We start from the raw sequence: 14865 nt of genomic DNA, 5'->3' as shown, positions 1-14865 counted from the left end.
GATGGAAATGTTTGCCTACCAATAGACTCCTTATACAATACTTGTTTCTAGTATGTTCAATGTGAACTTGCTCAGATGCGATCATGGTTCCATCAAGCCCGACTATACCATACTCGTAGGATACTGCTGTAGTAGGACTATCAAGATAATTAAAAACGTTGAGTTCAGGGGTAATTCAGCGATTCCACGCTCCCAGCTACACTCACAAGTAGTGTGGGTCAGAGTCAGACTGCAATACCTGTAAGCTGCCTTCCGCCTGGAAGCATGGGACTGTAGAATTAATCCTATTATTCCAAATCAATCTTGCATTGCAAATCTTACCAATCTCAAAACGGCTTGCGATTTTATTACACATAGCACACAGATCCAAGGTCACATAGGGACACAGGAAGAGGAGTTCAGCCCCTCGAGACTGTTCTGCCATTCGATTAGATCATGGCTGATCTCTATCTTAACTCTATTTATCCGTGTTGGTTCCATATCCCTTAAAACTCTGCCTAACAAAAATTTACCAATCTCCGTTTTCAATTGATGTGGCCTCAACAGCTTTGCGGGGAAGAAAATTTTAGACTTCTGCTATCCTTTGAAAAATAAATTAAAAATTGAATACGCAGCCTGCATATTTGATAGTTGATGGTTTTAAGTTAATTTGAATCCAACAATTCAGATAGCTTTTAAACCTCTTTGTACTCAATTACACCATATCACTGTTCTAAAGAGCGGTTGCTAGATGTGTCAGTTCCGAGCGTACGCCTCGGAAGTTAATGAAATTCAAATCGGAATTCAGGATTTAATGGAACAACATTGTTGCCAACATGTGGGACCAAGATTCCAAATGTTACAATCCGTCAGGTATTCTGATTTTAAAATAACTAAGCTTCCCAACAGGAAGGCAGTGAACAGTAACAAAAGAGTAAAAAAAGATACCAATTACAGAAGCCAGTTTTAATTTGAGCTAATTTCTTCATCCAAATGAAACATCTGGACTCCAATCTTTGCTCATTGAGTTACTACAATTTTCTAATATAAAAGCAGAAAATGCTGGAAATCTCAGCAGATCAGGCAGCATCTGTGGAGAGAAACAGAGTTACTGTCTCAGGTTTGTGACCCTTCGGCAGATTCTTAAGGAAGCGCAGGGGCAGTGAAAGGGAGTGGGGGCGGGGGAAGAGAAAGAACAAAATGAAAGGTCTGTGATAGATTTAAGAGATAATAGGGATGATGGGCAAAAATAAGATGGTAATGGCACAAGTTAAGAAAAAAAAAATGATGAGTCTAGATAGGGTGTGAATGGCAGAATCATCACCAGCTGCCATGGATAAGAAAAAAAAAGGGGGGGTTCATTAAAAAAAAAAAAGAGGAAAGGGGAAAAATAAATATGGGTAGAGGTTATGTCTGAAATTGTTGAACTTGATGTCGAGTCCAGAAGGATGTAAAGTGGCAAAACGAAAGGTGAGGTGCTGTTCCTTGAGCTTGCGTTGAACTTCATTGGAAGTGTAGGAGGCTGAGAACGGAGAGGTCAGAGCGGGAGTGGAGCGGAGAATTCAAGTGACAGGCGACCAGAAGCGTGGGGTCATGCTTACAGATTGAACAAAGGTGTTCTGCAAAACAGTCACCCAATCTGCATTGGGGAGACCACATCGTGAGCAGTGAATACAGTGTACTAAATTGAAGTACAAGTAAATCTTTTATTTTGCTTTTGTACCACAATTTTCTGTTGATTGAGCTTTACGATCATGAAAATAGTATAAAACACATGATAAAGTTCAGAATAATAAATGTTTTTATTCAGAGATATCCTATTAGTACGGAGTCAAAGCCTGATGACATTACATCAATTCGATGAAACAATTAGCAGTGACTCAACTAGAATGAAATTGGAATGAGAAGGAATGCATGGTAATCAGTTTTGTCTGCTTACTGCAATAACCTATGCTGCCAATGCTACAATCAGTGGGTTTTTAAACTCTGAAGCAAGCTTTGAAAAAGATAACATATTTCCACATGGGAGTTTGAAGCTTGCATTTATATAGAAACTTTAATGAACATCCCAAGTTGCTTCACAGGAACGTTATCAAACAAAATTTGACGCTGAGCCACATAGGAAATATTAGGGCAGATTACCAAAAGTTTGGTCAAAAAGATAGATTTTAAGGAGTGTCTTAAAGGAGGAGGAGAGGTGTAGAGGAGAGGTTTATGGAGGGAATTCCAGAGCTTAGGGCCTAGGCAATTGAAGGCACGGCTGGCAATGCTGGAGCGATTAGAATCAGGGATGCAGAAGAGGCCAGAGTTGGAGGAGCGCCTTGTCAGTTTGTAGTAGAAGAGTTTAATTTGGAAACTTCAATTTCTTTAAAAAAAAGACACAACAGTTTCTAACATACATATATATATATATACACACACACACACACACATACATACATATATAAAAAAAAGTGTTACCAGAGTAAATTGAGGGATTTTTGTATGAAATTCCTTCTTTTCCCCCCCCCCACCACCAATCGTTTTCACCTCAATGCATCTTTTCTGCTCGTTAGTTTAATGACTAGCTGGGCTCAGTTGACAACACACTCGTATCTCAGGTGATGGGTTTACGCCCCACTCCAGGACTGGACCATGCAACCCAAGCTGGCACTGCAATGCTGTACTGAGAGAAAAACTGATCATTAATCTCAAATTCCCTTTGTAGGACACATGCACAAATTAAATGCCATACTTGCGCACAAGTGACTGCACCTCAATAAAGTGATTCATTGGATGAAGCACTTTGAGAGATCCTAAGGCCGTAATGATGTGTTACAATAATTGCAAGTTCTTAATTTCTTTAGCTTCTATATATATTGTCTGTTTAAAAGCATTTTAGAATGCATCAATAAAGCCTGAAATAAATAGTGATTAAGTCAAACTCTTGCCATTACATAATCTAGACTTCAAAATAAAAAACATTTTACATCATGGAATTTCATGTAATAAATATGTTTGAAGGTGTATTTGCTCTAGAACAGGGGCTCTCAAACTTTTTGCTTGCGAGAGCCCCCACCCTCCCGGTTATAAAAATTCCAGAGACCACAGCCCCCGCCTGCAACGTTACACAAGTATTTTTTCTATATAAAATTAGTTTTACAATTAAACATATATATTATTTTTGTTTCACTTAGCTAATTATCATGCAGTTGAGGCCATCTCCGAAGTTGAGAGTTCTGCTTAAGTTAGTAAGAACATAAGAAATAGGAGCAGGAGTAGGCCATTTGGCCCCTCGAGCCTGCTCCGCCAATCAATAAGATCATGGCTGATCTGATCTTGGCCTCAACTCCACTTCCCTGCCTGTTCCCCATAACCCTCAATCTCCCTTATCATCCAAAACTGTCACTGAGGTTGGTAAAGTGTCACTGGAGCTGATAAGACTGACAGTGTTAACAGCCGTACCAGCTCGCGCTTCTCGTCTCGTCTTTTTTATTAATTTCAAAATATACTTTATTCATAAAAAAATCTGTACAGTACATTCAAAGGCATTTCAATACCTTTAGCTGCGGTCAGCAATCCTATACACTATTATTTGGGTGCTGACGGCAGTTCCGTTCGTTACATTCCCTTGTTTTCCAGTTCAAGTGCAATTCGGTCCAATACGGGATACCTTGTAGTACATGCAAACAAATTCCATTTCATGTGTCACTATGCAGTACACCTTCTCTTCTCGTTCGTTACCAACGAGCCGAGTGGAGTGTGCTTGCTGAGACTGGACGCCATCTGCTTAACAACACGGCAGACTGATGACCCCAAGCCTCTGGGTCCAAGCGGCAGTTCCTCATGTCCCGTGTGGGGCCAGGGCCGGGGACTAAAGTGTTAATCTGCTGGTGTTGATGGGTGACTTGGTAAAACTCTGCGCCCTGAATATTATAACCTTCGGGGATTGGCATTAAATCAACTTTAAAATTATCTGCATGTTGTAGACAGGAAGCCACTGGCCGACCCCTTGAAACCTTCCCACAAACCTCCCGGTTGAGAGTCCCTGCTCTAGAGAAAGACTTGCAATTATATAGCGCCTTTCACAACTTCAGGACATCCCAAAATGCTTACAGCCAATAAAGTATTTTTGAAGTGTAGTCACTTTTGTAATGTAGAGAAATAATTGTAAGGTGTGGTTTATAAAAATGTTAAGAAAAACCTGAATATGCAATTTATATAATACAAGAGTGCGATATCATTTCAAAACTTGCATTCAAAAAAAGTATATTTGTCAGTCTCTTATTTGGTTTCTTCCACTTAGGTTTGAAATTTCTTTTGCTTGGGGGAAAAAAAATGCAAAGTATTCAGAATCCAGATTTAAAATAAAGTTCAGGATATCCGCAACGACGCTGGCCTAGAAGTTATCAGCAACTTTTTGCATTTCAAAGCCTGACTTCATCTGTCCAGCCTGGAAAAGGTTAAGAAAGTCATGGTATTGTGACCATGAAGATGGTACTGCTACTCAAATGAAAAAAAAAAACTTAACACAGAAGGCATGCATCTTGTATTAGCTGATAAATGTGGAGACTAAATTCAATGGTCCAAATTGCACAAAAGAAAAAAAAAGTTTCAACTAAACCAATGCTAAATTTTTTAAATCTGTTGCATGTGATCTTAATAGAAATAACCAGGTTAATAACCAGCAGCTGACATAACCATAGTAAGGATAATTAGCTTTCAAGAACTGGTTTCGGTCAAGTTTTCCTCCAATAAACATGATTCAGAATCACAACCAATGAGAATTTTCTTAATTTTTGATTTAACACAGCTATAACAGTGTTCCCCTACAGCAGGTAATAAGTATATGTGATCATTAAAATAAAATCCTTTTATCTATGCTGACTGTAGTTCTTTGCTTTTGTTGCTATGCTGACTGTAGTTCTTTGCTTTTGTTGCCCTATGTAAAGTTTCTTTATTTAAAAAATGATTTTGCTCTGAATTCCTATATTGCTTTTGATTCATTCTTCAAAATCTAACTTTTACAAGAGTATTAAGGTGGAGTCATTGGAATACAGCATTTTATATTTTAGTAATCTAAACTGATACAAAAAAAGACAGAAAATTAATTATTAACCTGCATTATGATCTTCCTCATTCTGTGAGCAAAGTACCATATTAACAGGCAAATGAATAGGCCACCCTACAAGCAGGACATGATCCCTTTTTAAAAAAAAAATCCTACCTAGCTATATTTGTCAGATGGTCTTTCGCCACTCCCTTCTGTACATATAGGGCCTCATTGTGGAAGCATGCCTTAGTTCTTTTGAAAGAAGCAGTAACAGTGGGGCTGAGCAATTAAGTTTTTTTTTAATTCATTAATGGGATTGGGCATCACCGGCATTTATTGCCCATCCCAAATTACCCTAGAGAAAGTGGTGGTGACTAACCTTCTTGAATCGCTTCAGTCCACAGTGCTGACTTTGTTGTTACAACTGAGTGGCTTTCTAGGCTTGCTACGCCATTTAGGGGGCATTTAAGAGTCAACCACATTGCTGTGGGTCTGGAGTCACATAGGCCAGGTAAGGACAGCAGATTTCCAGTTAGTGAACCAGTTGGGTTTTTACAACAATCCAGTAGTTTAAACTCATGTCTCCGGATCATTAGTCCAGGTCTCTGGATTACTAGTCCAGTAACATAACCAGTATGCTACGGTACCCATAAGTTTATAGTCATCATCTTCACTGAGGCGTACAAAGGCATGGACCTTACAGTAAACATCCGTAAGACAAAGGTGCTCCACTAGCCTGACCCCGCCATACAGCACTGCTCCCCAGTCAAGATCCATGGCACGGCTCTGGACAACGTGGACCACTTTCCATACCTCGGGAGCCTATTATCAATAAGGGCTGATATCGATGACGAGATTCAACACCGCCTCCAGTGCACCAGCACAGCCTTCGGCCGCCTGAGGAAAAGAGTGTTCGAAGATCAGGCCCTCAAATCTACCACCAAGCTCATGGTCTACAGGGCTGTAGTGATACCCACCCTCCTGTATGGCTCAGAGATGTAGACCATATACAGTAGACACCTCAAATTGCTGGAGAAATACCACCAACGATGTCTCTGCAATATCCTGCAAATCCCCTGGGAGGACGGACGCACCAGCATCAGCGTCCTCGACCAGCCCAACATCGAAGCACTGACCACACTCGACCCATTGTTCGCATGCCTGACAAGACCCCCAAAGCAAGCGCTCTACTCAGAACTCCTACATGGCAAACGAGCCCAAGATGGGCAGAGGAAACATTTCAACGACACCCTCAAAGCCTCCTTGATAAAAATGCAACATCCCCAACTACACCTGGGAGTCCCTGGCCAAAGACTGCCCCAAGTGGAGGAAGAGCATCCGGGAGGGTGCTGAGCACCTAGAGTCTCGTCACCGAGAGCATGCATAAACCAAGCGCATGCAGTGGAGGGAGCATGCGGCAAATCAGTCCCACCCACTCTTTCCTTCAACAAATGTCTGTCCCACCTGTGACAGACTGTAATTCCCGTATTGGACGGTTCAGTCAGCTAAGAACTCCTCATTTTGAGAGTGGAAGCAAGTCTTCCTCGATTTTGAGGGACTGCCCATGATGATAAAGTTTATCAAGCACAAAAAGAATAGTCAAAGCTTACACCAAGTCAGATACAGAACTGAGGGGCAGGTATAGGCAGAGCTTTGCTCATAAAAGGTTCCTTTTTTAAAAAAAAAAAGCTGAACACTATACCATAACAATTTCCTTTGCCAATACAGAAAGTTGTTAGAATTTGTGTTTTTTGCCTCAGTTTGTATCTTGTGAATAATACTAGGCACCATACCTTGGCTCATTGAAAAACCATTGATTTTTTAAAAAAATCATCATTCCTAGGATGTGGGTGTCGCTGGCAAGGGCAGCATTTATTGCCCATCCCTAATGTTTCCAGTAGAGTGGACAAGGGGGAACCAGCTGATGTGGTGTATTTGGACTTTCAGAAGGCTTTCGACAAGGTCCCACACAAGAGATTAATGTGCAAAGTTAAAGCACATGGGATTGGGGGTAGTGTGCTGACGTGGATTGAGAACTGGTTGGCAGACAGGAAGCAAAGAGTAGGAGTAAATGGGTACTTTTCAGAATGGCAGGCAATGACTAGTGGGGTACCGCAAGGTTCTGTGCTGGGGCCCCAGCTGCTTACATTGTACATTAATGATTTAGACAAGGGAATTAAATGTAGTATCTCCAAATTTGCAGATGACACTAAGGTGGGTGGCAGTGTGAGCTGCGAGGAGGATGTTATGAGGCTGCAGAGTGACTTGGATAGGTTAGGCGAGTGGGCAAATGCATGGCAGATGAAGTATGATGTGGATAAATGTGAGGTCATCCACTTTGGTGGTAAAAACAGAGAGACAGACTGACTATTATCTGAATGGTGACAGATTAGGAAAAGGGGAGGTGCAACGAGACCTGGGTGTCATGGAACATCAGTCATTGAAGGTTGTCATGCAGGTACAGCAGGCGGTTAAGAAAGAAAATGGCATGTTGGCCTTCATAGCGAGGGGATTTGAGTACAGGGGCAGGGAGGTGTTACTACAGTTGTACAGGACCTTGGTGAGGCCACACCTGGAGTATTGTGTACAGTTTTGGTCTCCTAACTTGAGGAAGGACAGTCTTGCTATTGAGGAAGTGCAGCGAAGGTTCACCAGACTGATTCCTGGGATGGCAGGGCTGACATATCAAGAAAGACTGGATCAACCGGGCTTGTGTTCACTGGAGTTCAGAAGAATGAGAGGGGATCTCATAGAAACATTTAAAATTCTGACAGGTTTCGACAATTGGGGAAGTCCAGAACCCGGGGTCAAAGTCTAAGGATAAGGGGTAAGCCATTTAGGACCGAGATGAGGAGAAACTTCTTCACCCAGAGAACGGTGAATCTGTGGAATTCTCTACACAGGAAGTTGTTGAGGTCAATTCACTAAATATATTCAAAAAGGAGTTAGATGTAGTCCTTACTACTAGGGGGATCATGGGGTATGGCGAGAAAGCAGGAATGGGGTACTGAAGTTGCATGTTCAGCCATGAACCAATTTGAATGGCGGTGCAGGCTCGAAGGGCCGAATGGCCTACTACTGCACCCATTTTCTAAGTTTCTAATTGCCCTCGACAAGGGGGTGGCGAGCCGAATTCTTGAACCGCTAGTCAGTGAGGTGAAGGTACTCCCATAGTGCTGTTAGGTAGAGAGTTTCAGGATTTTGACCCAGCAATGATGAGGAACGGCGATATGCTTACAACTCAGGATGGTGTGTAACTTGGAGGGGAACTTGCAGGTCATGGTGTTCCCATGTGCCTGCTGCTCTTGTCCTTTTGGGTGGTAGAGGTCGTGAGTTTGGGAGGTGCTGCCGAAGAAGCCTTGGCAGGTTGCTGCAGTGAGTCTTCTTGTAGATGGTACACACTACAGCCATGGTGCGCCATTAATGGAGGGAGTGAATATTTAAGATGGTGGATGGGGTGCCAATTAAGCAGGCTGCTTTGTCCTGGTTAGTGTCGAGCTTCTTGAGTGTTGTTGGAGCTGCACTCATCCAGGCAAGTTGAGAGTATTCCGTCACACTCCCGACGTGTGCTTTGTAGATGCTGGAAAGGCTTTGGGGAGTCAGGAGGGAAGTCACTTGTAACGGAATATCCAGCCTCTGGCCTGCTCTTGTAGCCACAATATTTATGTGGCTGGTCCAGTTAAGTTTCTGGTCAATGGTGACCCCCAGGATGTTGATGGTGGGGGATGTGCGATGGTAATCCCATTGAATGTCAAGGGGAGATGGCTGACGATCTTTGATTGGAGAGATGGTCATTGCCTGGCACTTGTGTGGAGCGAATGTTACTGGTCACTTATCTGTCCAAGCCTGAATGTTGTCCAGGTCTTGCTGCATGTGGGCACAGACTGCTTCATTGTGAATGGAACTGAACACTGTGCAATCATCAGCAAACAACTTCACTTCTGACCTTAAGATGGAGGGAAAGTCATTAATGAATCAACTGAAGATGGGTGGGCCGAGGACACTGCCCTGAGGAATTCCTGCAGTGATCTCCTGGGGCTGAAATGATTGGCCTCCAAAAACCATAACCATCTTTCTTTTGTGCTAGGTATGACTCCAGCCAGTGGAGAGTTTTTCACCTGATGACCATGATTTCAATTTTACAAAGGCTCCTTGACGCTGCACTTGGTCAAATGCTACCTTAATGTCAAGGGCAGTCACTTTCACCTCACCTCTGAAATTCAGCTCTCCTATCCATGTTTAGACCAAGGCTGTAATGAGGTCTGGAGCCATTCAACTGTCTTGATGCCTAGAGCAGAATCTCCATTGTCTTTTGTTCTGAAAAGGTCTTGATAAAACTTATTCCTAGTATATCCAATCATCAAAGGTGAAGTGGGTTGTCTCCAGATAAAGGGTCAACTCATCTAGTTGCATTCAGTCATTTCTCAATGCAAACACACTTGACAATCTACACCTCTGAGCACTGGAGCACAAAGTGATGGCACGTTATATGCCAACCAGTGCCACTGTCACAAGGGAGAGACACAGGAGACAGGAGCAATTGCTTCTTTGTTTCTTGATGCACCTCACTATAGTTGTATTCTTTAAACCAGATTCTGAACAATTGATTGTAGTTGTGGTCCTTAAAAATTGCAGAGATAATCATACCCCTCAAAGCTGGGCCTATTCATATGCTAAGTCATGTGTGGCTAGACCAATATACGTTGCCTTCTGCATAGTGTGCCGAGAGGGAAGCATTATTCAACAGGTCAACAAATGTCAACAGAGCTTATATTTTCCAGACCACTACAACATAAGGCAATAGTTGCCTATTTATTGGTCTGAATTTGAATGTCTTTTGTGTAGCAACAGTTTCAGAAAGAACTATCACCTCGCACCAAAATGCCTGTCGGTATCAATAGTGTGTACATGAGGCGGTTATAATTTTACTCATTTTAAGAGCACTTATCCTCCATGCTCTTGGAGCAAAATTTCTTGGACAGTCGGAGTGTGCCCGGAGATGTCTGCTAATAAATGCCCATCACAGAAAAATATTCTACTGGCTGTCACGTCATTTCTGGATTAATGAGCAACCCCCATTTTAAGAAGTAAACTTTTACTTCTAAATTTTAAAAAAGTTATTTCTCTCCACGACTATTCATTCCATCACGGAAAGGCCAAATTTTATTTTGGTGCTTTGTAAGATACCAAAAATGTGGTGCTTTGTAAGACACCAAAAATGTGTTCGAGGAAGTTGAGAGGACATTTCTCAAAAGTACTATCCACAATATTTGGTTCCTCATTCCTCAAGTGAATTTCACCAAGGTACTCTAGGCATCACCAAACTGTACTCTGAATAGGACTCAATAGACTGATTGCACACCTTACTGGTCAGGTTATCAACAGGAGCAAATCAGGCTGACCAAAACATTCCCCTCTGACCTTCACAAAAATTGAAAAATATATTGCCTGGTCATTAAAATTAATAACTTTGGAAATACTGAAGCAATTAAATGAGGAAAAGTAATCCCATCAAATATTAAAGCTTTTGCTCTATTTTTATATTCATTTAAACACAATTTTGTGATCAACATGTCCCAATTATTCTCCTGCTCACTCATTGGTTATCATGATTTAAAACAATTCAGGGCCGAAATTGTCCCGCGCCCCGACTGGGTGCGGCAACGTTCCGGGGCTGGGACTTCCTGTGTCCGACCTGGAAGTGCCACCCCCAACATGGAATTGGACTTTGCGTTCCTGAAACGAGACGGAGTGTTGTCTCAGGCGCTCCACCTCGTTGGAGGGGCGCGTCTGGAATGGCAGCGCCCAGTGCCGCACTGAAGAGGCCAGCACTACGCGGGAAGCGCTGAAGCAGTACAACGCCCCTCCCCTTCAGTTAAAGGGGAGGGCCACTGCGCACTCTGCAGGCCCTTGGGTGGCTGCCACTGGGCCACCAGGAATGTGCTCGATTGGGCCAGCGGGAGTGCTGGGCTGCATGATGGCAGCCCAGTAGAGGAGAGGGTTACCATTGTTGGGCAGAATGAAGAGTTACCGATAAAATAAAATGGCGGTCTGTGGCACTCATGGCCTCCCCTTTAAGGGATGCCCCAAGCTCCAAAAAGGTAGAATGGAACCAGGAGAGGGAATATAGCTTTTTTTTGTTAGCCTCCATGCTGGTGGCTAGGGAAGCTTCCCACTCTTGAGCACTGTGGTGTACTGCCAGAAATAGGCAGAACAAATTTAAGAGGGTGAATAATCTCAGCTTTTGGGCCAGCAGATCAGTTGATTTTTCTGATCCTGCTGTATCTCCATTTTAATTCAAAAGAAAAAAAATGGTAGGATCAGCGTTCTGTGAATTAGCAAATTTGTCGCTATAGAAGCTGAACAATAGTAATTACCTGCTTCAAATGTGGGCTCACGGTCTGTAGCAGCACTCGACTACACTTTGGCAATTTGGAGAGTCGGACTTGAGAAGCGTGCGAGAGCAGCACAGAATGGGAACTGCAGCACAGGCAAACGATCTCTTTCCTAAAGCTCATTGGGAGCAGAACTAAAGCACGTTGGTTGGCCTTGGAAAGGAAGAGAAAGCAGATGCAGAAGATGGGGTAGGTTTGAGATTGAGGGCTGAATCTTCTGGGATGGAGGGGAGGGGAGCAGAGATCATGCAGAATGGGTAAAATACCGAGGTGGAAGATTGCTGAAGGAAATGTTTGGGGGGGGGGGGGGGGGGATATGCGAGGATCAGGGAAGTATCACTGCCGCTGAAAACCAGTTGTAAACTCCCACGCCCCGCCACAATCTGACTGGCTGCAGTATCACTTGGTCATAGCTCACTCCTATACTAGATAAAAAGGTTCCTGAACTTTGTCTGGGATGAGGAAGAGACTGATGGTGTAACTGAGGTGAATGAAGGCAAGCAGGGGGGGTAAAATGGGGCAGGATTCCACTTCCAACCAAGGAAGGCCTTGTCCACCTTGGAAAGGGCAGAACCTTCCCTGCATTGGAAGTGGGGCCAACAAGAGAGAGCTCGAGGGTAACTTTGAGAATTGGAATACTGAGAAAGTGCACACTTAGCCCTGGAGAAAAACTGGACCTTCCAGTGGAAGGGTCCAATTTCACATTTTTTTTCTAAAAGAATAATCCAGCAAGACCAGTTAGCATTGCAGACACACCACATTTCCCTCAAACCCCATCTAACGAAAACCCCAGCAATGCCGATACCGACAAGGATGTTGGCCAAAAATATACAAATTTCCTAATCCTGGAAAATGCAAAACAAAAAAGGTCACACTGGAAGGTCACTGGCGGGATGAAACGTCCGCTCAGACATATTTACGGTGGTGGATTGAAATTGCAGGTTCTCAGCGCAAAAGGTTTTAATAAGGCAAGCAAATAAACCACTATTGAAAAACCACCCGATGTTATTTACATGGATTTAGATCTATTATACGTTTTGATGCCCCCCTCCCACACACACACCAAGTCGCACGCAGTTAAACATTTATTATAAATAAAATTCAGTGTCCGGTGTGGAACTGCATCATACCAACTGAGGAGGTCCCAGGTTCGGGACTGTCCAGTGGCGATTTCACCTGCCGTGGCAATAGGAGTGCTGCAATTGGCCTCACTTTCCCTGGCTTGAAAAAGGAATTCTTCAAAATAAACAATTAATCAGTCAATCAGCCAAGGTTGCAGCTTCAGATTACCGTCCAGTGCCTCCAGCTGGAGACAAAGTGAAAATGTCGGGCAAGGCTGGGATCTTGTCGAGCCAATACCCTCCCATCGAATACTTCCTCACCATTAGGGCTCATGTACGATTATGTATTTAAATTTAATCAGGGTGGGGGTGGGGGAGAAATTGGGAGAGGGTCAAGTTTGTACGTCCCTTACGTGACAATAGCAGTTGTCAAAGTGGCAGGGACTGAAGGTGCAGCCCACGGCGCTAATGCACAGTGACGTCAACACTGCAGTATCTATAAGTAAGTGTGACGCAATTACTGTACGGTCATTAGAAAATAAATTATTTGCAGAGGCCAAATATTCTATGTCCACTTTTCATTTTTATCAAATCAGCAAAATTTGTTTTAAAACTTATCTATTCTTTCTCTCCCTCCCTCCCCCCCCCCCCACCAAAGCGTGTCGCTTTGCTCACAAAACAAATTGATTATAAAGCGCCAGGTTACAAGTGAAAGGAAGCTGGAATACCAAGCGTTGAATATAAATAAAATCTTTCATTAAATATTTTTGAATTGAACAAACCTAAACGTAAACACAGAAAAACCTACAGAAATCCTTGTAGCTTAGAAACCGAAATGTATTGTAGGCTTGGCTTTCCCAGAAGGTATTTAGATAAATCAACCAGAAATAAGAAATTAACTTTTATCAACTGTGAGCCAAAAGAAAAACCGGTGCAGGATCTTTAACCACTAAACTCAAATTGTTCAACCCCTAAATGCCCCAGAAAATTTGCTACCCAAGAAATTCAGAAATTAATAAAAAAAGTTGCTATTAATGAATTTAGACGAAAACCTTGTATTCCAACTGCAGCATAACAAAATAGAAAAATATAATACAAGTAATACTTCCTGTTCAGCCAGTCAGAGCTAATTTTACCAGGCAATTCAACCACTCAGCCAATAATAGCACAGCTGAAATATCTCAGCCAATCGAGGTGAACACTTCAGCAGGAATATCTGCCTCAGCTAATCAGGTAAAGAGCCACACAAATAACTTGCTTGTAAGCCAGTCAAAAGAGACCTTCTGCAGACAGCCTTGTTGCAGCCAATAGGATGGGAGGACAGGCTTTTACATGATGCAGCACAACAAGGAAGTCTATCACAAGTGAGCTGGCTGCTTGCCAAGATCAAGACGCAGCGAGAACAAGGTAAACAACTTTTTAACCAGGCTCTGTGACATTTACTCTTCTGGTATACTGAAACAGCAGAGCTGCCTAGTCATCAATAGCCTTTAATCACTCTTCATTCTAGACAGTGCCACCATCAACCTATATTCACCGCACATGACTTCGCAATGCGACAGAAACGAGCGCTACGCTATCATATTCTAACATCCTCAACAACCAATGAAGCAGGCCCTAGAACTGCAGATAACAATGATCCTTTTTAAAATTTAAAAACGATAAGTTAAGCAGAAATCATACTATAAAACTTACAGCTGACACGGATTTCCATTGGACGACACAATAAAAGTACCCTTCCCAGAGCCAGAATTCCCGATTTGGAGCTACGTGGGGCAAGGACTAAATTTTAGAGCGTGATGCTGCTGCTAACTGCAGCTGCGCAATGCCTTCTTCCTTTACGTAGGCTCTGTTTTTGTGGCCGAATCGTCTTGCGTAGAATATTCTAGAAATCATCCATATTAACCCTTTCAGCGTAGACTTCGTTTCCTTGCCTCTGGGAGAAATCACAGTCCGTTCTCATCATGCTTTATATAATCACTGCACACTATAAAAATCTACCCACTCATTTAGAAATTCAGAGGCGCTTTCATCGGTATACGGCTTCCTTTTTCGAGAGTCAATCGTGTAAACACTTTTCTTCCCAGCGCTTTCTTTTCTATCTATCGGTGTCTCTGCCTATTCCTCTTGATGCAGCAGTGCTGCCTCTTGCAGACCTATCGGCACTGTTCTGTGACGCAGCAAGAATTTCTCTAGCCTGCTCCCTGTGTCAAGCTGTGGAACTTCAATGTTTCCAACCCCTACCAGTTGCCAGCAGAGTCCAGGCCATTTGGACGTTAGCACTTGCACTCAGAGAATGAGTGATGCGCAGTCCTTGCGAGATAGCCACTTGAAGCAGTTTCCAAAACTAGACTGCAATACACCATTAACTCTTTGAATACCAGTCTCGTATTTTTGT

General features: G+C 42.9%; 1 protein-coding gene across 9 annotated transcripts in view; it reads right to left on the bottom strand.

Annotated features, from left to right (window-relative positions):
* Positions 1–14865, bottom strand: part of LOC139227881 (zona pellucida sperm-binding protein 3 receptor-like) — a 265290-nt gene that overhangs the window by 190003 nt on the left and 60422 nt on the right. The window contains exon 1 of one of the 9 annotated variants that reach the window (XM_070858989.1): positions 14163–14319. The exons of the other annotated variants lie outside the window; for them this stretch is intronic. The gene's annotated coding sequence lies outside the window, so the exon portion shown is untranslated. Of the gene's footprint in view, positions 1–14162; positions 14320–14865 lie in introns of those variants that run through there. 9 annotated transcript variants of the gene reach the window in all.

Source organism: Pristiophorus japonicus, chromosome 17 (genome assembly GCF_044704955.1).
Source record: "Pristiophorus japonicus isolate sPriJap1 chromosome 17, sPriJap1.hap1, whole genome shotgun sequence".
Taxonomy (NCBI): Eukaryota; Metazoa; Chordata; class Chondrichthyes; family Pristiophoridae; genus Pristiophorus; species Pristiophorus japonicus.
The sequence above is the reverse complement of the archived record's forward strand: the minus strand, read 5'-3'. Positions and strand labels throughout refer to the sequence as shown.